Genomic DNA, 23,370 nt, shown 5'->3' with positions numbered 1-23,370 from the left:
GGGAAGAGAGGAGGAAGAAGAAGAGAGGAGGAAGAAGAGTGGAAGACGGGGAAGAAAGTGCATTAAATCTCAATTCTACTAGTACTACTGTTGGGGAACGTAGTAATTTCAAAATTTTCCCTACGCACACGCAATATCATGGTGATGCATAGCAACGAGAGGGGAGAGTGTCGTCCACGTACCCTCGTAGACCGTTAAGCGGAAGTGTTATGACAACGCGGTTGATGTAGTCGTACGTCTTCACGTTCGACCGATCCTCAGTACCGAATGTACGGCACCTCCGCGTTCAGCACACGTTCAGCTCGGTGACGTCTCGCGAACTCACGATCTAGTAGAGCTCGAGGGAGAGTTTCGTCAGCACGACGGCGTGGTGACGATGTTGATGAAGCTACCGACACAGGGCTTTGCCTAAGCACCGCTACGATATGACCGAGGTGGATTATGGTGGAGGGGGGCACCGCACATGGCTGGGAGAGATCAATGATCAACTTGTGTGTTCTAGGGTGCCCCCTGCCCCCGTATATAAAGGATCAAGGGGGGAGGCCGGCCGGCCCTGTAGGGCGCACCAGGAGGAGGAGTCCTCCTAGTAGGAGTAGGACTCCCCTCTTTCCTACTCCTACTAGGAGGGGGAAAGGAAGGGGGAGAAGGAGAAGGAAAGGGGGGCGCCCCCCTTCCTAGTCCAATTCGGACCAGAGGGAGAGGGGGCGCGCGGCCTGCCTGGCCGGCCCCTCTCTCTCCACTAGGGCCCAACAAGGCCCATTAACCCCCGGGGGGTTCCGGTAACCCCTCCATCACTCCGGTAAAATCCCGATTTCACCCGGAACTCTTCCGATGTCCAAATGTAGGCTTCCAATATATCAATCTTTATGTCTCGGCCATTTCGAGACTCCTCACCATGTCCGTGATCATATCCGGGACTCCGAACTACCTTCGGTACATCAAAACATATAAACTCATAATACCGATCGTCACAGAACTTTAAGCGTGCGGACCCTACGGGTTCGAGAAGTATGTAGACATGACCGAGACACGTCTCTGGTCAATAACCAATAGCGGAACCTGGATGCTCATACTGGTTCCTACATATTCTACGAAGATCTTTATCGGTCAAATCGCATAACAACATACGTTGTTCCTTTTGTCATCGGTATGTTAATTGCTCGAGATTCGATCGTTGGTATCTCAATACCTAGCTCAATCTTGTTACCGGCAAGTCTGTTTACTCGTTCCGTAATGCATCATCCCGCAACTAACTCATTAGTCACATTGCTTGCAAGACTTATAATGATGTGCATTACCGAGAGGGCCCAGAGATACCTCTCCGACAATCGGAGTGACAAATCCTATTCTTGATCTATGCCAACTCCACGAACTCCATCGGAGACACATGTATAGCACCTTTATAATCACCCAGTTACGTTGTGACGTTTGGTAGCACACAAAGTGTTCCTCCGGTATTTGGGAGTTGCATAATCTCGTAGTCATGGAACATGTATAAGTCATGAAGAAAGCAATAGCAGTAAACTAAACGATCAAGTGCTAAGCTAACGGAATGGGTCAAGTCAATCACATCATTCTCCTAATGATGTGATCCCGTTAATCAAATGACAACTCATGTCTATGGTTAGGAAACTCAACCCTCTTTGATCAATGAGCTAGTCAAGTAGAGGCATACTAGTGACACTATGTTTGTCTATGTATTCACACATGTATTATGTTTCCGGTTAATACAATTCTAGCATGAATAATAAACATTTATCATGATATGAGGAAATAAATAATAACTTTATTATTGCCTCTAGGGCATATTTCCTTCAGTCTCCCACTTGCACTAGAGTCAATAATCTAGATTACACAGTAATGATTCTAACACCCATGGAGTCTTGGTGCTGATCATGTTTTGCTCGTGGAAGAGGCTTAGTCAACGGGTCTGCAACATTCAGATCCGTATGTATCTTGCAAATCTCTATGTCTCCCTGCTGGACTTGATCCCGGATGGAATTGAAGCGTCTCTTCATGTGCTTGGTTCTCTTGTGAAATCTGGATTCCTTTGCCAAGGCAATTGCACCAGTATTGTCACAAAAGATTTTCATTGGTCCCGATGCACTAGGTATGACACCTAGATCGGATATGAACTCCTTCATCCAGACTCCTTCATTTGTTGCTTCCGAAGCAGCTATGTACTCCGCTTCACACATAGATCCCGCCACGATGCTTTGTTTAGAACTGGACCAACTGACAGGTCCACCGTTCAATGTAAACACGTATCCGGTTTGCGATTTAGAATCATCCGGATCAGTGTCAAAGCTTGCATCTAACCATTTACGACGAGCTCTTTGTCACCTCCATAAATGAGAAACATATCCTTAGTCCTTTTTAGGTATTTCATGATGTTCTTGACCGCTGTCCAGTGATCCACTCCTGGATTGCTTTGGTACCTCCCTGCTAAACTAATAGCAATGCACACATCAGGTCTGGTACACAGCATTGCATACATGATAGAGCCTATGGCTGAAGCATAGGGAACATTTTTCATTTTTCTCTATCTTCTGCAGTGGTCGGGCATTGAGTCTGACTCAACTTCACACCTTGTAATACAGGCCAGAATTCTTTCTTTGCTTGATCCATTTTGAACTTCTTCAAAACTTTATCAAGGTATGTGCTTTGTGAAAGTCCAATTAAGTGTCTTGATCTATCTCTATAGATCTTGATGCCCTATATATAAGCAGCTTCACCGAGGTCTTTCACTGAAAAACTCTTATTCAAGTATCGTTTTATTCTATCCAGAAATTCTATATCATTTCGAATCAGCAATATGTCATCCACATATAATATTAGAAATGCTACAGAGCTCCCACTCACTTTCTTGTAAATAGAGGCTTCTCCAAAAGTCTGTATAAAACCATATGCTTTGATCACACTATCAAAACGTTTATTCCAACTCCGAGAGGCTTGCACCAGTCCATAAATGGATCGCTGGAGCTTAAACACTTTGTTAGTTCCCTTTGGATCGACAAGACCTTGGTTGCATCATATACAATTTTTCTTCCAGAAATCCATTCAGGAATGCAGTTTTGACATCCATTTGACAAATTTCATAATCATAAAATGCGGCAATTGCTAACATGATTTGGACAGACTTAAGCATCGCTACGGGTGAGAAAGTCTCATCGTAGACAACTCCTTGAACTTGTCGAAAACCTTTTGCAACAAGGAGAGCTTTGTAGACAGTAACATTACCGTCAGCGTCAGTCTTCTTCTTGAAGATCCATTTATTCTGTATGGCTTGCCGATCATCGGGCAAGTCAACCAAAGTCCATACTTTGTTCTCATACATGGATCCCATCTCAGATTTCATGGCCTCAAGCCATTTTGCGGAATCTGGGCTCACCATCGCTTCTTCATAGTTCGTAGGTTCGCCTTGGTCAAGTAACATGACCTCCAGAATAGGATTACCGTACCATTCTGGTGCGGATCTTACTCTGGTTGACCTACGAGGTTCGGTAGTAACTTGATCTGAAGATTCATGATCAACATCATTAACTTCCTCACTAATTGGTGTCGGTGTCACAGAAACCGGTTTCTGTGATGAACTACTTTCCAATAAGGGAGCAGGTACAGTTACCTCATCAAGTTCTACTTTCCTCCCACTCACTTCTTTCGAGAGAAACTCCTTCTCTAGAAAGGATCCATTATTAGCAACGAATGTCTTGCCCTCGGATCTGTGATATAAGGTGTACCCAACAGTCTCCTTTGGGTATCCTATGAAGACACATTTCTCCGATTTGGGTTCGAGCTTATCAGGTTGAAGCTTTTTCACATAAGCATCGCAACCCCAAACTTTAAGAAACGACAACTTTGGTTTCTTGCCAAACCACGGTTCATAAGGCGTCGTCTCAACGGATTTAGATGGTGCCCTATTTAACATGAATGCAGCCGTCTCTAAAGCATAACCCCAAAACGATAGCGGTAAATCAGTAAGAGACATCATAGATCGCACCATATCTAGTAAAGTATGATTACGACGTTCGGACACACCATTACGCTGTGGTGTTCCGGGTGGCGTGAGTTGCGAAACTATTCCGCATTGTTTCAAATGTAGACCAAACTCGTAACTCAAATATTCTCCTCCATGATCAGATCGTAGAAACTTTATTTTGTTGTTACGATGATTTTCCACTTCACTCTGAAATTCTTTGAACTTTTCAAATGTTTCAGACTTATGTTTCATTCAGTAGATATACCCATATCTGCTCAAATCATCTGTGAAGGTGAGAAAATAACGATACCCGCCACGAGCCTCAATATTCATAGGACCACATACATCAGTATGTATGATTTCCAACAAATTTGTTGCTCGCTTCATTGTTCCGGAGAACGGCGTTTTTGTCATCTTGCCCATGAGGCATGGTTCGCAAGTACCAAGTGATTCATAATCAAGTGATTCCAGAAGTCCATCAGTATGGAGTTTCTTCATGCGCTTTACACCAATATGACCCAAACGGCAGTGCCACAAATAAGTTGCACTATCATTATCAACTCTGCATCTTTTGGCTTCAACATTATGAATATGTGTATCACTACTATCAAGATTCATTACAAATAGACCACTCTTCAAGTGTGCATGACCATAAAAGATATTACTCATATAAATAGAACAACCATTATTCTTAGATTTAAATGAATAACCGTCTCGCATCAAACAAGATCCAGATATAATGTTCATGCTTAACGCTGGCACCCAATAACAATTATTCAGGTCTAAAACTAACCCCAAAGGTAGATGTAGAGGTAGCGTGCCGACGGCTATCACATCGACTTTGGAACCATTTCCCACGCGCATCGTCACCTCGTCCTTAGCCAGTCTTCGCTTAATCCATAATCCCTGTTTCGAGTTGCAAATATTAGCAACAGAACCAGTATCAAATACCCAGGTGCTACTACAAGCTCTAGTAAGGTACACATCAATAACATGTATATCACATATACCTTTGTTCACCTTGCCATCCTTCTTATCCGCCAAATACTTGGGGCAGTTCTGCTTCCAGTGACCAGTCTGTTTGGAGTAGAAGCACTCAGTCTCAGGCTTAGGTCCAGACTTAGGTTTCTTCTCTTGAGCAGCAACTTGTTTGCCATTCTTCTTGAACATCCCCTTCTTCTTCCCTTTACCCTTTTTCTTGGAACTGGTGGTCTTGTTGACCATCAACACTTGATGCTCCTTTTTGATTTCTACCTCCGCAGCCTTTAGCATTGCGAAGAGCTCGGGAATTGTCTTATCCATCCCTTGCATATTATAGTTCATCACGAAGCTCTTATAGCTTGGTGGCAGTGATTGAAGAATTCTGTTAATGACACTATTATCCGGAAGATTAACTCCCAGTTGAATCAAGTGATTGTTATACCCAGACATTTTGAGTATATGTTCACTGACAGAACTTTTCTCCTCCATCTTGCAGCTGTAGAACTTATTGGAGACTTCATATCTCCCAATCCGGGCATTTGCTTGAAATATTAACTTCAACTCCTGGAACATCTCATAGGCTCCATGACGTTTGAAATGTCGTTGAAGTCCCGGTTCTAATCCGTAAAGCATGGCACACTGAACAATCGAGTAGTCATCAGCTTTGCTCTGCCAGACGTTCTTAACATCGTCAGTTGCATCTGCAGCAGGCCTGGCACCCAGCGGCGAATCCATGACGTAATTCTTCTATGCAGCAATGAGGATAATCCTCAAGTTACGGACCCAGTCCGTGTAATTGCTACCATCATCTTTCAACTTTGCTTTCTCAAGGAACGCATTAAAATTCAATGGAACAACAACACGGGCCATCTATCTACAACAACATAGACAAGCAAAATACTATCAGGTACTAAGTTCATGATAAATTAAAGTTCAATTAATTATATTACTTAAGAACTCCCACTTAGATAGACATCCCTCTAATCATCTAAGTGATCACGTGATCCATATCAACTAAACCATAACCGATCATCACGTGAGATGGAGTAGTTTTCAATGGTGAACATCACTGTGTTGATCATATCTACTATATGATTCACGCTCGACCTTTCGGTCTCAGTGTTCCGAGGCCATATCTGCATAGACTAGGCTCGTCAAGTTTAACCCGAGTATTCTGCGTGTGCAAAACTGTCTTACACCCATTGTAGATGAACGTTGAGCTTATCACACCCGATCATCATGTGGTGTCTCGGCACGACGAACTTTGGCAACGGTGCATACTCAGGGAGAACACTTTTACCTTGAAATTTAGTGAGAGATCATCTTATAATGCTACCGTCAAACAAAGCAGAATAAGATGCATAAAGGATAAACATCACATGCAATCAATATAAGTGATATGATATGGCCATCATCATCTTGTGCCTTTGATCTCCATCTCCAAAGCACCGTCATGATCACCATCATCACCAGCGTGACACCTTGATCTCCATCGTAGCATCATTGTCGTCTCGCCAACTATTGCTTCTACGACTATCGCTACCGCTTAGTGATAAAGTAAAGCAATTACAGGGCGATTGCATTGCATACAATAAAGCGACAACCATATGGCTCCTGCCAGTTGCCGATAACTCTGTTACAAAACATGATCATCTCATACAATAAATATAGCATCATGTCTTGACCATATCACATCACAACATGCCCTGCAAAAACAAGTTAGATGTCCTCTACTTTGTTGTTGCAAGTTTTACATGGCTGCTATGGGCTGAGCAAGAACCGTTCTTACCTACGCATCAAACCACAACGATATTTCGTCAAGTTAGTGCTGTTTTAACCTTCACAAGGACCGGGCGTAGCCACACTCGGTTCAACTAAAGTTGGACAAACTGACACCCGCCAGCCACCTGTGTGCAAAGCACGTCGGTAGAACCAGTCTCGCGTAAGCGTACGCGTAATGTTGGTCCGGGCCGCTTCATCCAACAATACCGCCGAACCAAAGTATGACATGCTGGTAAGCAGTATGACTTGTATCGCCCACAACTCACTTGCGTTCTACTCATGCATATAACATCTACGCATAAGCCTGGCTCGGATGCAACTGTTGGGGAACGTAGTAATTTCAAAATTTTCCCTACGCACACGCAAGATCATGGACATGCATAGCAACGAGAGGGGAGAGTGACGTCCATGTACCCTCGTAGACCGTTAAGCGGAAGCATTATGACAACGCGGTTGATGTAGTCGTACGTCTTCACGATCGACCGATCCTTAGTACCAAACGTACGACACCTCCGCGTTCAGCACACGTTCAGATCGGTGACGTCCCGCAAACTCACGATCCAGTAGAGCTCAAGGGAGAGTTTCGTCAGCACGACGGCGTGGTGACAATGTTGATGAAGCTACCGACGCAGGGCTTCGCCTAAGCACTGCTACGATATGACCGAGGTGGATTATGGTGGAGGGGGCACCGGACACGGCTGGGAGAGATCAATGATCAACTTGTGTGTTCTAGGGTGCCCCCTGCCCCCGTATATAAAGGAGCAAGGGGGAGGCCGGTCGGCTGTAACATCCCAAATGTTCAATTTGGAATGTTATACATTAGAGCATCATTGCATATCATATTTTATTTGCATTTTGATTGTGATCCTAGAAATTCTACGCAACTCAAGGACCCACGGAGAGAGTTGGGAATTTCGTTATTTTCATATTTGGGTTTCCTCAAATTTTGAAAAGAGGATCATTTGATTTTATTTATTTTATCTTCAATTATTTCATTTATAAAAATACGAGAGAGGGAATAAAATGACTTTCCCAAAAATAAGAAATATTGAGGATTTAATAAAAAATCAAATATTATTTTATTTGGAAGTTTTCGCTATTTTATTTGAATTTAGGAAAACTTGCACGTTTTTCAAAACTGCATTTTAGGGCCAGGAAAATGTTCATCTCGTTCTAAATATTTATTTAGACGGTGAAAATTTGTTTTGGCATTCTTAGATTTTATTTTATTTCCTAGAAATTTTCTTAGTTTCGGCGAAATTGTTAAAAAAAAGTCGCGCGCCCGACTGGGCCGAGGCCCAGGCGAGCCGGCCCGCCTCCCCGCCGCCGTCTCCGGCGCGGAGACCCCGCGCGCGCCGCCGCCGCCGACCCGGACTCCGCCGCCTTGCCCCCTTCCCCAAGCCACCACACCCCCCTCTTTAAATAGCCGCCGCCGCCGCCCCCTCACCCCGCCACCCGACCCGCCCCGCCTCCCGCAGCCGCAGCCGCCGCCGCCGCCTTCCCGCCGCCGCCGCCCGAAGCCGAGCCGCCGCCGCCGCCGCCTCCCGGAGCCCCGCAGCCCCATCGTACCCCGCCGGACTTCGCCGGAGCCCGACGCCGCCGCCGTTTTTTTTAAAACCCGTTCATTTTTTAAGAAAACCTAGATCCGGTTTTTTTAGAAAACCCTAGTTTTCGTTTTTTAGATTAGATCGGTTTTTTTCAGTTTAGTTTTTTTAGCGGACGTTCGTCCGTACGTTCGTTCTAACGAACGAGTTCGCCGTTTAGTTGCTGTTAATGAACGTTCGTTCGTTAGCCTGTTCGTCCGTTTTCTTTTTCCCGGATTTTCCGCGATTTCCGATCTGTTTTTTGTTTTCGTTTTTCTTTTCGCCGTTTGAGTTTCGTTGCTTCGTTTGGTTTGATTCTTTTTGCAAACCGGAGTTCTTAAGTTGAACTTTCTGGTTAGATCTCTTATTTGAGTTTTACCTGTGCATTAGACGAGTACTTGTTGTATGCTTGTTTGTTTGCGATAGAGTATCCGGAGTGCGCCGCTTGCTACTTCGAATCCCTAGGTTTCATGGACCATCAGCAAGGCAAGTAATACTTTGATCATACTTTTCATTACCCAGTTTTATTGCATTAGATCAATCCTCAAACACTGCATGATTAGGATCTGATTAAATTGTGCGTTTTGGGAAGTAGATGAGGTAGTACCTATTACCTGTTTTGTATTCAAACCCTTGGGAGTTACTTCTACGTTTGCTTGTATTGCTATGCTATGCTAGTAGACGTGGATTGGGTTTGAATGTATCCATGACAGATGTGAGTTTGTTAATTAATGGTTCAACTTAAGGTGGAAACTTAAATACACATCTGGGTGGATTGAGGCACCTGGGTATTCCAGCGATTGCCTGTTTTTTTTATGGACCGCCACCCAGGCTCAAAGGGATCATAAGATTATTCAGGCTAGAAACTTCCGTGTGCAGCCGCAAGCTATTATGGGCTCTAGCATAGTTGATTAAGTTGTGTGAACTCTTACAGTGGTAGACTAGCAGATGTAGGGGAAGTAGGTGTAACTGTCTACTCGATCGTAAGGTGCTAACGCTTCTGAAAGACTATGTCTCGGTCATCCGTTTCTCAAACACCATGTAGTGCGAGAATCCCAATGGAGGAGATCGAGTCTTGCGGGGAAAAGTGTGCAAACCTCTGCAGAGTGTACAATCTAATCATGGTTAGCCGTGTCCCCGGTTATGGACAACTTGAGTATCTAGTACTTGGATTATCATGTGAATCTCATCATGTTACTTTAATTAATTTTGTTGGGATTAATGTTGAAATTGAATTGGGATTGAGATGGTGTCACCCATTCTCAATGTTTAACAACCACCATGATAGTTAAATAAAATTTATTCCTTTGCAGTAGGGAAAAATTGGCTTTTCGCAAAATTGTAACCATAGAGCTTTCCACCAGCCAAATATGCATGTAGTATAGCATTATTCTGTTCATTACTCTCTATGTGTTACATTGCCAGCATATTCCATGTGCTGACCCGTTTTCGGGCTGCAACGTTTCATGTTGCAGACTTTTCAGACGACGAGTAAGGTGCCTTAGGTCATGGTCTTATACTCAGTGATGCCGTTGGAGTTGATGGACTCACTTATCTTCCAAGCCTTCCGCTGTTATCGTTATTAGATGGCCTTAAGCCATATTTATTGTAATAAGTTCTCTTTTGAGACATTCGATGTAATAAGTGTGTGATTGCTACTCTGTTATAAATCCTTCGAGTACTGTGCGTGTCAGCATTACTGATCCAGGGATGACACTGATGCACAGAGACTTGACCGTCTGAGGTTTGGTCGCTACAAGATGGTATCTGAGCACACGCTGACTGTAGGACACGACCACTAAGCTTAAACCCTAGATCACTATTCTCTTCTCATTTCTTACTCCTCTCCATTTTCCACTCTTTTAGGATGGCGGATGCCAGGAACAAGTTCATGCAACCAGATGAAGATACACCCTTTGGACGCCACTTGAAGGAAGTCACTACATACCTGAACATCGGAATACCAAGCTTCACCGGAACCTACAATGCCACACTACCAGAAGAGGAGCGTTGGATGATTCAAGTTCAAGTTCCAGGAAGGACGTTCATGCCCGTCACCGAGCCCATAGAGTTTTCCTTTGATGCACCAACCTGGAGTCTAGGAAAGAGCATGGCAGCCCACATCACCATGGGACGCATTGGAGAAGTTTACCACAAGGAGCTTAAGGATACCATTTACGAGATTTGTGGGCGCCGAGATGAGCAATGGGAGATGATCAGTACCAAGAAGGATAGATCAATTGCAGCTTTCATCCAGGAGCAAAACCAACACATTCGTCGCCAGGAGAACCAAATGTGCACAGGCATGATAGATCTAAAGAAGGCATTGACCAAGATCACGGAGCTGGAGGAAGAACTCAAGTCTACGCGCGATGGATATGAGGAGGAGATCGCCACGTTGTTGGAGAAGAATGACGACCTGATAAAGAAGATCGGAGTATTCATGGGAGACCCAGCACCAGGAGGAGAAGACGATGATTGCGCTTGCCCGGATAACTACATCATCATTGACGACACCGACTTGGACCCCAGTGAAGATGACTTTGTTGATGAAGCTGGAGCAGATATCATGGAGTCTTCGACCGATCAAAATTTCTAGTAGACCACCATAATCAGTAGTAGTATTCCCCCATGTATATAGTATAGTCCGAGCACTTTGTGACGAAAGTTAGATCGATTGTATGCCTTGTTTGAATTGATTTGAGTGATATTGATTGTGTTTGTCTCATGTGCATATGGGTAGTGTTTTCTCTCTAGACCTCATTCTATTCTAAATTCTCATCTTTTCTAAACCCATCAGATGCCTCCGAGATGCGACACCGGATTTGTTTTCCCACTGGAGATCACTCAGTTGATTCAGCAGCAGAATGTCTTGATGCAAGCACTAGTACAGAACCAAGGCAACAACAACAACAACAACCCACCACCACCACCACCTGTTGATCACTTAACCCGTTTCTTGAGACTGAATCCGCCGGTGTATTCCAGTAGCACCGAGCCAATTGTTGCAGATGATTGGCTCCACAAAGTTGGAAGGGAGTTGACCACTGCAGGATGCACAGATGCGGAAAGAGTGCGTTTTGCCGCACATCAGCTTGATGGACCCGCAACATCATGGTGGGAGAATTACACAGCCACACACCCTATAGACACTGTCACATGGGACCAGTTCCAGGAAGCTTTTCATACTGCCCATGTTTCAGCAGGAGCTATGGCCATGAAGAAGCGTGAGTTTCGCAACCTACGCCAATGAGGACGCACCGTAGGCCAGTATGTGGAGGATTTTAGTAAACTAGCACGTTATGCCCCAGATGATGTTGCTACTGATGCAGCCAAGCAGGAGAAGTTTTTGGAAGGACTGAATGATGAGCTGAGCATGCAGTTGATGGTAGCAACCTTCGACAACTACCAGGAGTTGGTAGATAGAGCTCTCATGATTGAAGGGAAGCAGCAGATTGAAAACCGCAAGAGGAAGTATGGACAAGGGAAGTACAATTCTGGAGCTCAGCAGAAGCCACGTTTTACCCCGAAATCGGGAGGACATTTTCAGCATACCCATGGAGGAGGTAGTTCGCACAATCATAATGGCCCCAAGAATGGTAACGGGAATGGAGGAAGCAACGGCCAGAACCGTACCAACCCATCAACCCCAGCCAAGAGAGACCTGAGCCAAGTCACTTGCTATAAGTGTGAGAAGACTGGACATTATGCCAATGAATGTCCTGAAGCCCAGAATGGAAATGGCAATGGAAGCTCTGGGAAGAACCCGAACCCTTTCAATAAAGGACATGTGAACCACGTTAACGTGGAGGAGGTTGAAGCCCAGCCAGATGCAGTATTAGGTAAGTTTTTGGTTAAGTCATTTACTGCACTCGTTCTTTTTGATACTGGTGCATCGCATTCATACATATCAAGGGGATTTGTGGATAAGTATAAACTGCCCACCAAAGTTCTTAGAACACCTATGTTAGTGAGTTCACCAGGAGCAGAGTATATGGCAAGCCAAGGATGTTTTCAGATGCCATTGGCCATAGGTAGGCATGTTTTCCCCTCAGACTTAATAATCTTGGAGTCGCAAGGTTTGGATGTGATTTTGGGTATGTATTGGCTGTCGATGTACAGAGGAAACATCGATTGCGCCAGTAAGACGATTTTACTTACCACCCCAGAAGGAAGAATGATTAAGTATGTATCCCGGCATGTGCCGAAGAGGACTCAGGTGAATTCCTTATCAGGAGTTGTACAGGAGGAAGTTCTAGTGGTGCAGGATTTCCCTGACGTATTTCCAGAGGAGTTGCCAGGCATGCCACCGGATAGAGACATTGAGTTTTTGATTGAGCTTTTGCCAGGCACATGGCCAATATCTAAGAGACCGTACAGGATGCCCGCAAAGGATTTGGAGGAGATTAAGAAGCAGATTAAGGAGTTACTGGATAAAGGCTATATTCGCCCAAGTTCTTCACCTTGGGGATCGCCAGTACTTCTAGTGGAGAAGAAGGATGGATCATTAAGGATGGTTGTTGATTATTGAGGATTGAATGAAGTGACCATCAATGTTTAACAACCACCATGATAGTTAAATAAAATTTATTCCTTTGCAGTAGGGAAAAATGGGTTTTTCGCAAAACTGTAACCATAGAGCTTTCCACCAGCCAAATATGCATGTAGTATAGCATTATTCTGTTCATTACTCTCTATGTGTAACATTGCCAGCATATTCCATGTGCTGACCCGTTTTCGGGCTGCAACGTTTCATGTTGCAGACTTTTCAGACGACGAGTAAGGTGCCTTAGGTCGTGGTCTTATACTCAGTGATGCCGTTGGAGTTGATGGACTCACTTATCTTCCAAGCCTTCCGCTGTTATCGTTATTAGATGGCCTTAAGCCATATTTATTGTAATAAGTTCTCTTTTGAGACATTCGATTTAATAAGTGTGTGATTGCTACTCTGTTATAAATCCTTCGAGTACTGTGCGTGTCAGCATTACTGATCCAGGGATGACACTGATGCACAGAGACTTGACCGTCTGAGGTCTGGTCGCTACACCGGCCCTGTAGGGCGTGCCAGGAGGAGGAGTCCTCCTCCTAGTAGGAGTAGGACTCCCCTCTTTCCTACTCCTACTAGGAGGGGGAAAGGAAGGGGGAGAAGGAGAAGGAAAGGCCCCCCCTTCCTAGTCCAATTCGGACCAGAGGGGGAGGGGGCGCGCGTCCTGCCCTGGACGGCCCCTCTCTCTCTCCACCAGGGCCCAACAAGGCCCATTAACCCCCCGGCGGTTCCGGTAACCCCTCCGGCACTCCTCTAAAATCCTGATTTCACCCGGAACTCTTCCGATGTCCAAATGTAGGCTTCCAATATATCAATCTGTATGTCTCGACCATTTCGAGACTCCTCGTCATGTCCGTGATCATATCCGGGACTCTGAACTTCCTTTGGTACATCAAAACATATAAACTCATAATACCGATCGTCATAGAACGTTAAGCGTGCGGACCCTACGGGTTCGAGAACTATGTAGACATGACCGAGACACGTCTCTAGTCAATTACCAATAGCGGAACCTGGATGCTCATATTGGTTCCTACATATTCTACGAAGATCTTTATCGGTCAAACCGCATAACAACATACATTGTTCCGTTTGTCCCCGGTATGTTACTTGCTCGAGATTCGATCGTCGTATCTCAATACCTAGCTCAATCTCGTTACAGGAAAGTCTCTTTACTCGTGCCGTAATGCATCATCCCGCAACTAACTCATTAGTCACATTGCTTGCAAGACTTATAGTGATGTGCGTTACCGAGAGGGCCCAGAGATACCTCTCCGACAATCGGAGTGACAAATCCTATTCTTGATCTATGCCAACTCCACGAACTCCATCGGAGACACCTGTATAGCACCTTTATAATCACCCAGTTACGTTGTGACGTTTGGTAGCACACAAAGTGTTCCTCCGGTATTCGGGAGTTGCATAATCTCATAGTCATAGGAACATGTATAAGTCATGAAGAAAGCAATAGCAGTAAACTAAACGGTCAAGTGCTAAGCTAACGGAATGGGTCAAGTCAATCACATCATTCTCCTAATGATGTGATCCCGTTAATCAAATGACAACTCATGTCTATGGTTAGGAAACTCAACCATCTTTGATCAATGAGCTAGTCAAGTAGAGGCATACTAGTGACACTATGTTTGTCTATGTATTCACACATGTATTATGTTTCCGGTTAATACAATTCTAGCATGAATAATAAACATTTATCATGATATGAGGAAATAAATAATAACTTTATTATTGCCTCTAGGGCATATTTCCTTCAGTCTCCCACTTGCACTAGAGTTAATAATCTAGATTACAAAGTAATGATTCTAACACCCATGGAGTCTTGGTGCTGATCATGTTTTGCTCGTGGAAGAGGCTTAGTCAACGGGTCTGCAACATTCAGATCCGTATGTATCTTGCAAATCTCTATGTCTCCCTGCTGGACTTGATTCCGGATGGAATTGAAGCGTCTCTTCATGTGCTTGGTTCTCTTGTGAAATCTAGATTCCTTTGCCAAGGCAATTGCACCAGTATTGTCACAAAAGATTTTCATTGGTCCCGATGCACTAGGTATGACACCTAGATCGGATATGAACTCCTTCATCCAGACTCCTTCATTTGCTGCTTCCGAAGCAGCTATGTACTCCGCTTCACACATAGATCCCGCCACGATGCTTTGTTTAGAACTGGACCAACTGACAGGTCCACCGTTCAATGTAAACACGTATCCGGTTTGCGATTTAGAATCGTCCGGATCAGTGTCAAAGCTTGCATCGACGTAACCATTTACGACGAGCTCTTTGTCACCTCCATAAATGAGAAACATATCCTCGTCCTTTTCAGGTATTTCAGGATGTTCTTGACCGCTGTCCAGTGATCCACTCCTGGATTACTTTGGTACCTCCCTGCTAAACTAATAGCAATGCACACATCAGGTCTGGTACACAGCATTGCATACACGATAGAGCCTATGGCTGAAGCATAGGGAACATTTTTCATTTTTTCTCTATCTTCTACAGTGGTCAGGCATTGAGTCTGACTCAACCTCACACCTTGTAATACAGGCAAGAATCCCTTCTTTGCTTGATCCATTTTGAACTTCTTCGAAACTTTATCAAGGTATGTTCTTTGTGAAAGTCCAATTAAGCGTCTTGATCTATCTCTATAGATCTTGATGCCCAATATATAAGCAGCTTCACCGAGGTCTTTCATTGAAAAACTCATATTCAAGTATCCTTTTATGCTATCCAGAAATTCTATATCATTTCCAGTCAGCAATATGTCATCCACATATAATATTAGAAATGCTACAGAGCTCCCACTCACTTTCTTGTAAATACAGGCTTCTCCAAAAGTCTGTATAAAACCATATGCTTTGATCACACTATCAAAACGTTTATTCCAACTCCGAGAGGCTTGCACCAGTCCACAAATGGATCGCTGGAGCTTGCACACTTTGTTAGTTCCCTTTGGATCGACAAAACCTTCTGGTTGCATCATATACAACTCTTCTTCCAGAAATCCATGCAGGAATGCAGTTTTGACATCCATTTGCCAAATTTCATAATCATAAAATGCGGCAATTGCTAACATGATTCAGACAGACTTAAGCATCGCTACGGGTGAGAAAGTATCATCGTAGTCAACTCCTTTAACTTGTCGAAAACCTTTTGCAATAAGTCGAGCTTTGTAGACAGTAACATTACCGTCAGCGTCAGTCTTCTTCTTGAAGATCCATTTATTCTCTATGGCTTGCCGATCATCGGGCAAGTCAACCAAAGTCCATACTTTGTTCTCATACATGGATCCCATCTCAGATTTCATGGCCTCAAGCCATTTTGCGGAATCTGGGCTCACCATCGCTTCTTCATAGTTCGTAGGTTTGCCTTGGTCAAGTAACATGACCTCCAGAATAGGATTACCGTACCATTCTGGTGCGGATCTTACTCTGGTTGACCTACGAGGTTCAGTAGTAACTTGATCTGAAGATTCATGATCAACATCATTAACTTCCTCACTAATTGGTGTAGGTGTCACAGAAACCAGTTTCTGTGATGAACTACTTTCCAATAAGGGAGCAGGTACAATTACCTCATCAAGTTCTACTTTCCTCCCACTCACTTCTTTCGAGAGAAACTCCTTCTCTAGAAAGGATCCATTATTAGCAACGAATGTCTTGCCCTCGGATCTGTGATAGAAGGTGTACCCAACAGTCACCTTTGGGTATCCTATGAAGACACATTTCTTCGATTTGGGTTCGAGCTTATCAGGTTGAAGCTTTTTCACATAGGCATCGCAACCCCAAACTTTAAGAAACGACAACTTTGGTTTCTTGCCAAACCACAGTTCATAAGGCGTCGTCTCAACGGATTTAGATGGTGCCCTATTTAACGTGAATGCAGCCGACTCTAAAGCATAACCCCAAAACGATAGCGGTAAATCAGTAAGAGACATAATAGGTCGCACCATATCTTGTAAAGTACGATTACGATATTCGGACACACCATTACGCTGTGGTGTTCCGGGTGGCGCGAGTTGCGAAACTATTCCGCATTGTTTCAAATGTAGAGCAAACTCGTAACTCAAATATTCTCCTCCATGATCAGATCGTAGAAACTTTATTTTGTTGTTACGATGATTTTCCACTTCACTCTAAAATTCTTTGAACTTTTCAAATGTTTTAGACTTATGTTTCATTAATTAGATATACCCATATCTGCTCAAATCATCTGTGAAGGTGAGAAAATAACGATACCCGCCGCAAGCCTCAATATTCATAGGACCACATACATCAGTATGTATGATTTCCAACAAATCTGTTGCTCGCTCCATTGTTCTGGAGAATGGCGTTTTTGTCATCTTGCCCATGAGGCATGGTTCGCAAGTACCAAGTGATTCATAATCAAGTGATTCCAGAAGTCCATCAGTATGGAGTTTCTTCATGCGCTTTACACCAATATGACCCAAACGGCAGTGCCACAAATAAGTTGCACTATCATTATCAACTCTGCATCTTTTGGCTTCAACATTATGAATATGTGTATCACTACTATCGAGATTCATCACAAATACACCACTCTTCAAGGGTTCATGACCATAAAAGATATTACTCATATAAATAGAACAACCATTATTCTCAGATTTAAATGAATAACCGTCTCGCATCAAACAAGATCCAGATATAATGTTCATGCTTAACGCTGGCACCAAATAACAATTATTCAGGTCTAAGACCCGAAGGTAGATTCAGAGGTAGCGTGCCGACGACGATCACATCGACTTTGGAACCATTTCCCACGCGCATCGTCACCTCGTCCTTAGCCAGTCTTCGCTTAATCCGTAGTCCCTGTTTTGAGTTGCAAATATTAGCAACAGAACCAGTATCAAATACCCAGGTGCTACTGCGAGCTCTAGTAAGGTACACATCAATAACATGTATATCACATATACCTTTGTTCACCTTACCATCCTTCTTATCCGCCAAATACTTGGGGTAGTTCCGCTTCCAGTGACTAGTCTGTTTGCAGTAGAAGCACTTAGTCTCAGGCTTAGGTCGAGACTTAGGTTTCTTCTCTTGAGCAGCAACTTGTTTGTCGTTCTTCTTGAAGTTCCCCTTCTTCTTCCCTTTACCCTTTTTCTTGAAACTGGTGGTCTTGTTGACCATCAACACTTGATGCTCCTTTTTGATTTCTACATCCGCAGCCTTTAGCATTGCGAAGAGCTCGGGAATTGTCTTATCCATCCCTTGCATATTATAGTTCATCACAAAGCTCTTATAGCTTGGTGGTAGTGATTGAAGAATTCTGTCAATGACACTATGATCCGGAAGACTAACTCCCAGTTGAATCAAGTGATTGTATACCCGGACATTTTGAGTATATGTTCATTGACAGAACTATTCTCCTCCATCTTGCAACTGTAGAACTTATTGGATACTTCATATCTCTCAATACGGGCATTTGCTGGAAATATTAACTTCAACTCCTGGAACATCTCATATGCTCCATGACGTTCGAAACGTCGTTGAAGTCCCGGTTCTAAGCCGTAAAGCATGGCACACTGAACTATCGAGTAGTCATCAGCTTTGCTCTGCCAGACGTTCTTAACATCGTCAGTTGCATCTGCAGCAGGCCTGGCACCCAGCGGTGCTTGCAGGACGTAATTCTTCTGCGCAGCAATGAGGATAATCCTCAAGTTACGGACCCAGTCCGTGTAATTGCTACCATCATCTTTCAACTTTGCTTTCTCAAGGAACGCATTAAAATTCAACGGAACAAGAGCACGGGCCATCTATCTACAACAACATAGACAAGCAAAATACTATCAGGTACTAAGTTCATGATAAATTTAAGTTCAATTAATCATATTACTTAAGAACTCCCACTTAGATAGACATACCTCTAATCATCTAAGTGATCACGCGATCCATATCAACTAAACCATAACCGATCATCATGTGAGATGGAGTAGTTTTCAATGGTGAACATCACTATGTTGATCATATCTACTATATGATTCACGCTCGACCTTTCGGTCTCAGTGTTCCGAGGCCATATCTGCATATGCTAGGCTCGTCAAGTTTAACGCGAGTATTCTGCGTGTGCAAAACTGTCTTACACCCGTTGTAGATGAACGTTGAGCTTATCACACCCGATCATCACGTGGTGTCTCGGCACGACGAACTTTGGCAACGGTGCATACTCAGGGAGAACACTTTTACCTTGAAATTTAGTGAGAGATCATCTTATAATGCTACCGTCAAACAAAGAAGAATAAGATGCATAAAGGATAAACATCACATGCAATCAATATAAGTGATATGATATGGCCATCATCATCTTGTGCCTTTGATCTCCATCTCCAAAGCACCGTCATGATCACCATCATCACCGGCGTGACACCTTGATCTCCATCATAGCATCATTGTTGTCTCGCCAACTATTGCTTCTACGACTATCGCTACCGCTTAGTGATAAAGTAAAGCAATTACAGGGCGATTGCATTGCATACAATAAAGCGACAACCATATGGCTCCTGCCAGTTGCCGATAACTCTGTTACAAAACATGATCATCTCATACAATAAATATAGCATCATGTCTCGACCATATCACATCACAACATGCCCTACAAAAACAAGTTAGATGTCCTCTACTTTGTTGTTGCAAGTTTTACATGGCTGCTACGGGCTGAGCAAGAACCTTTCTTACCTACGCATCAAAACCACAACGATATTTCATCAAGTTAGTGCTGTTTTAACCTTCACAAGGACCGGGCGTAGCCACACTCGGTTCAACTAAAGTTGGACAAACTGACACCCGCCAGCCACCTGTGTGCAAAGCACGTCGGTAGAACCAGTCTTGCGTAAGCGTACGCGTAATGTTGGTCCGGGCCGCTTCATCCAACAATACCGCCGAACCAAAGTATGAAATGCTGGTAAGCAGTATGACGTGCATATAACATCTACGCATAAACGTGGCTCGGATGCAACTGTTGGGGAACGTAGTAATTTCAAAATTTTCCCTATGCACACGGAATATCATGGTGATGCATAGCAACGAGAGGGGAGAGTGACGTCCATGTACCCTCGTAGACCGTTAAGCGGAAGCATTATGACAACGCGGTTGATGTAGTCGTACGTCTTCACGATCGACCGATCCTCAGTACCGAACGTACGACACCTCCGCGTTCAGCACACGTTCAGATCGGTGACGTGCCGCGAACTCACGATCCAGTAGAGCTCGAGGGAGAGTTTCGTCAGCACGATGGCGTGGTGACGATGTTGATGAAGCTACCGACGCAGGGCTTCGCCTAAGCACCGCTACGATATGACCGAGGTGGATTATGGTGGAGGTGGGACCGCACATGGCTGGGAGAGATCAATGATCAACTTGTGTGTTCTAGGGTGCCCCTGCCCCCGTATATAAAGGAGCAAGGTGGGAGGTCGGCCGGCCCTGTAGGGCACACCAGGAGGAGGAGTCCTCCTACTAGTAGGAGTAGGACTCCCCTCTTTCCTACTCCTACTAGGAGGGGGGAAAGGAAGGGGGAGAAGGAGAAGGAAAGGGGGGCGCCGCCCCCCTTCCTAGTCCAATTCAGACCAGAGGGGGAGGGGGCGCGCGGCCTGCCCTGGTCGGCCCCTCTCTCTCTCCACTAGGGCCCAACAAGGCCCATTAACCCTCGGGGGGTTCCGGTAACCCCTCCGGCACTCCGGTAAAATCCCGATTTCACCCGGAACTCTTCCGATGTCCAAATGTAGGCTTCCAATATATCAATATTTATTTCTCAACCATTTCGAGACTCCTCGTCATGTCCGTGATCATATCCGGGACTCAGAACTACCTTGGGTACATCAAAACATATAAACTCATAATACCGATCGTCACAGAACTTTAAGCGTGCGGACCCTACGGGTTCGAGAACTATGTAGACATGACCGAGACACGTCTCTGGTCAGTAACCAATAGCGGAACCTGGATGCCCATATTGGTTCCTGCATATTCTATGAAGATCGTTATCGGTCAAACCGCATAACAACATACGTTGTTCCTTTTGTCATCGGTATGTTACTTGCTCGAGATTCGACCGTCGGTATCTCAATACCTAGCTCAATATCGTTACCGGCAAGTCTCTTTACTCGTTCTGTAATGCATCATCCCGCAACGAACTCATTAGTCACATTGCTTGCAAGACTTATAGTGATGTGCATTACCGAGAGGGCCCAGAGATACCTCTCCGACAATCGGAGTGACAAATCCTATTCTTGATCTATGCCAACTCCACGAACTCCATCGGAGACACCTGTATAGCACCTTTATAATCACCCAGTTACGTTGTGACGTTTGGTAGCACACAAAGTGTTCCTCCGGTATTCGGGAGTTGCATAATCTCATAGTCATAGGAACATGTGCTAAGTTAACGGTAAACTAAACGATCAAGTGCTAAGTTAACGGAATGGGTCAAGTCAATCACATCATTCTCCTAATGATGTGATCCTGTTAATCAAATGACAACTCATGTCTATGGTTAGGAAACTCAACCATCTTTGATCAACGAGCTAGTCAAGTAGAGGCATACTAGTGACACTATGTTTGTCTATGTATTCACACATGTATTATGTTTCCGGTTAATACAATTCTAGAATTAACAATAAACATTTATCATTATATGAGGAAATAAATAATAACTTTATTATTGCCTCTAGGGCATATTTCCTTCAATTACTACGAGGATATACCGTCCTTCGGAGTGTAAATAGTTACACCGATGACATGTGGGTCTACCACGAGAGGGCCCATATGTTAGTTAATGGAGGACAGAAGCGTGCTCTACTGGCAAACATGATGGCAGTACTGGGTAAGGCTAATTTAGTAACACCAACACGCTGGTTCAGCTTATTAATTAAGTGTCCCATCTACTGCAGCGTGTATTGTCACTTCACTGTGAAGACTAGTTGAATAGTTCTCTCTGATCGAGATGTGGAATAATGGATCACGAAGACTTCCTTTCTACAGTATCCCTATGCCTCTACGCTCACTTCACTCATTTTGCTCTGTACGTAGTCACTTGTTGAAATCTCTAGAAAGACAAATACTCCGTATTTGGGAACAGAGGAAGGATTTTACTCCGTATTTGGGAACAGAGGGAGTATCACCGTATGGAGGGAACAGAGGAAGCTTGAAATATGAACATGTCAATGGGAGGGAGTAAGCCCCATGCATGCATGCATGCAACATGCAACACTCACACATACACATGGAAGCACGCAACACTCACGCACCCATGTGGCACACAGCACACGACGCAACATACACGCTCACGCTCAAGTGCTCAACCTACTCCCTACGTCTGTGAAAGACGGTACATTTAGAGATTTACACACTGACCAGGGCATAATTAACACCCAAAAGTAGCAGACTTATGTGTGCATGCGACCATTGAGAGAAGAAGATTAAATGAAGGTTGTTGCATGCTGTAATTAAGGATAGACATGTAGCCTATACCTAGAGCACAAGTTGGTGCATTAGTCAATCAATATCGATTAGATTAAAGGCTAAATGCATTGGAAGTGTAGATGTACTACACTCTTTGTTTTTTAGCTGATTTCTTTGCTCTGCCAACTGACAGGTGGGACCCAGAAACCAGGTGACAATTTAACCAGTCAACAAAGTGCCACGTCGACTATGTGGCCGGTCAGTAGGGTGCAATACGATGCTCTACGATGAGCTAGTGATCGTAGAATCACCGCAAAACTATATATAGTGACCGTAAAGAGCGTATTGTTACATACGTTGACCACTAGTGTATTTTTCTCGTTTGAAATTAAGCCATATTAACCGGAAAGGACGCAGTATGGACTAGTACTAGTACTGCTTTGATGTGTCCCGTCAACTCATCGAACGAGGAGAAGCTTGCTTACTACGCCTCTCCCTCGCCCACGCGCGTGATGGTTCGCAGGACGAGGAGAGGGTTTTGACTACAACGCCCTCTCCCTCTCCCTCTCCCTCGCCCTCGCGGTGGACGTGCAGCAGTTCAATCGGTGTCAGATTGCCAGAAGCATATTGTACTGTAGTATCATCATTGTTGGACCTTCCGAAGAGGCGAAGAGCCAAGTGCAAGGTTCACACGAGTACAAACTGTTGAACCTCTCGAAGAGGCAAAGAGCCAAGCGCAAGGTTTTATAGGAGTGTACTACAACTTTAGTGAACGATGCTACTGTATGATGCCGCCACGTCACGTATATCCAAAGCTGTGCCACCTTTTTTTCTCAAAGAGCATGTTGGATCCCGTGCAACAACCACACAAGTTGCACGTACACGTAACACATTTACTAGTAATAAATTTTAATGGAAAAATTCCCAGTATGCCACACAAGTTCATCTCCAATTCATGTGATAAATTTGTGCATGACTAGTCTACATATATTCACAGCGCTACCGTTCACAATTTACCGTACTCCACTTACACGTTATAGATGGGCTACATGTCCTCCTCCAGGTTCCAGTCCCA

Source organism: Triticum aestivum, chromosome 4D (genome assembly GCF_018294505.1).
Source record: "Triticum aestivum cultivar Chinese Spring chromosome 4D, IWGSC CS RefSeq v2.1, whole genome shotgun sequence".
Lineage (NCBI taxonomy): Eukaryota > Viridiplantae > Streptophyta > Magnoliopsida > Poales > Poaceae > Triticum > Triticum aestivum.
This window is presented reverse-complemented; position numbering follows the sequence as displayed.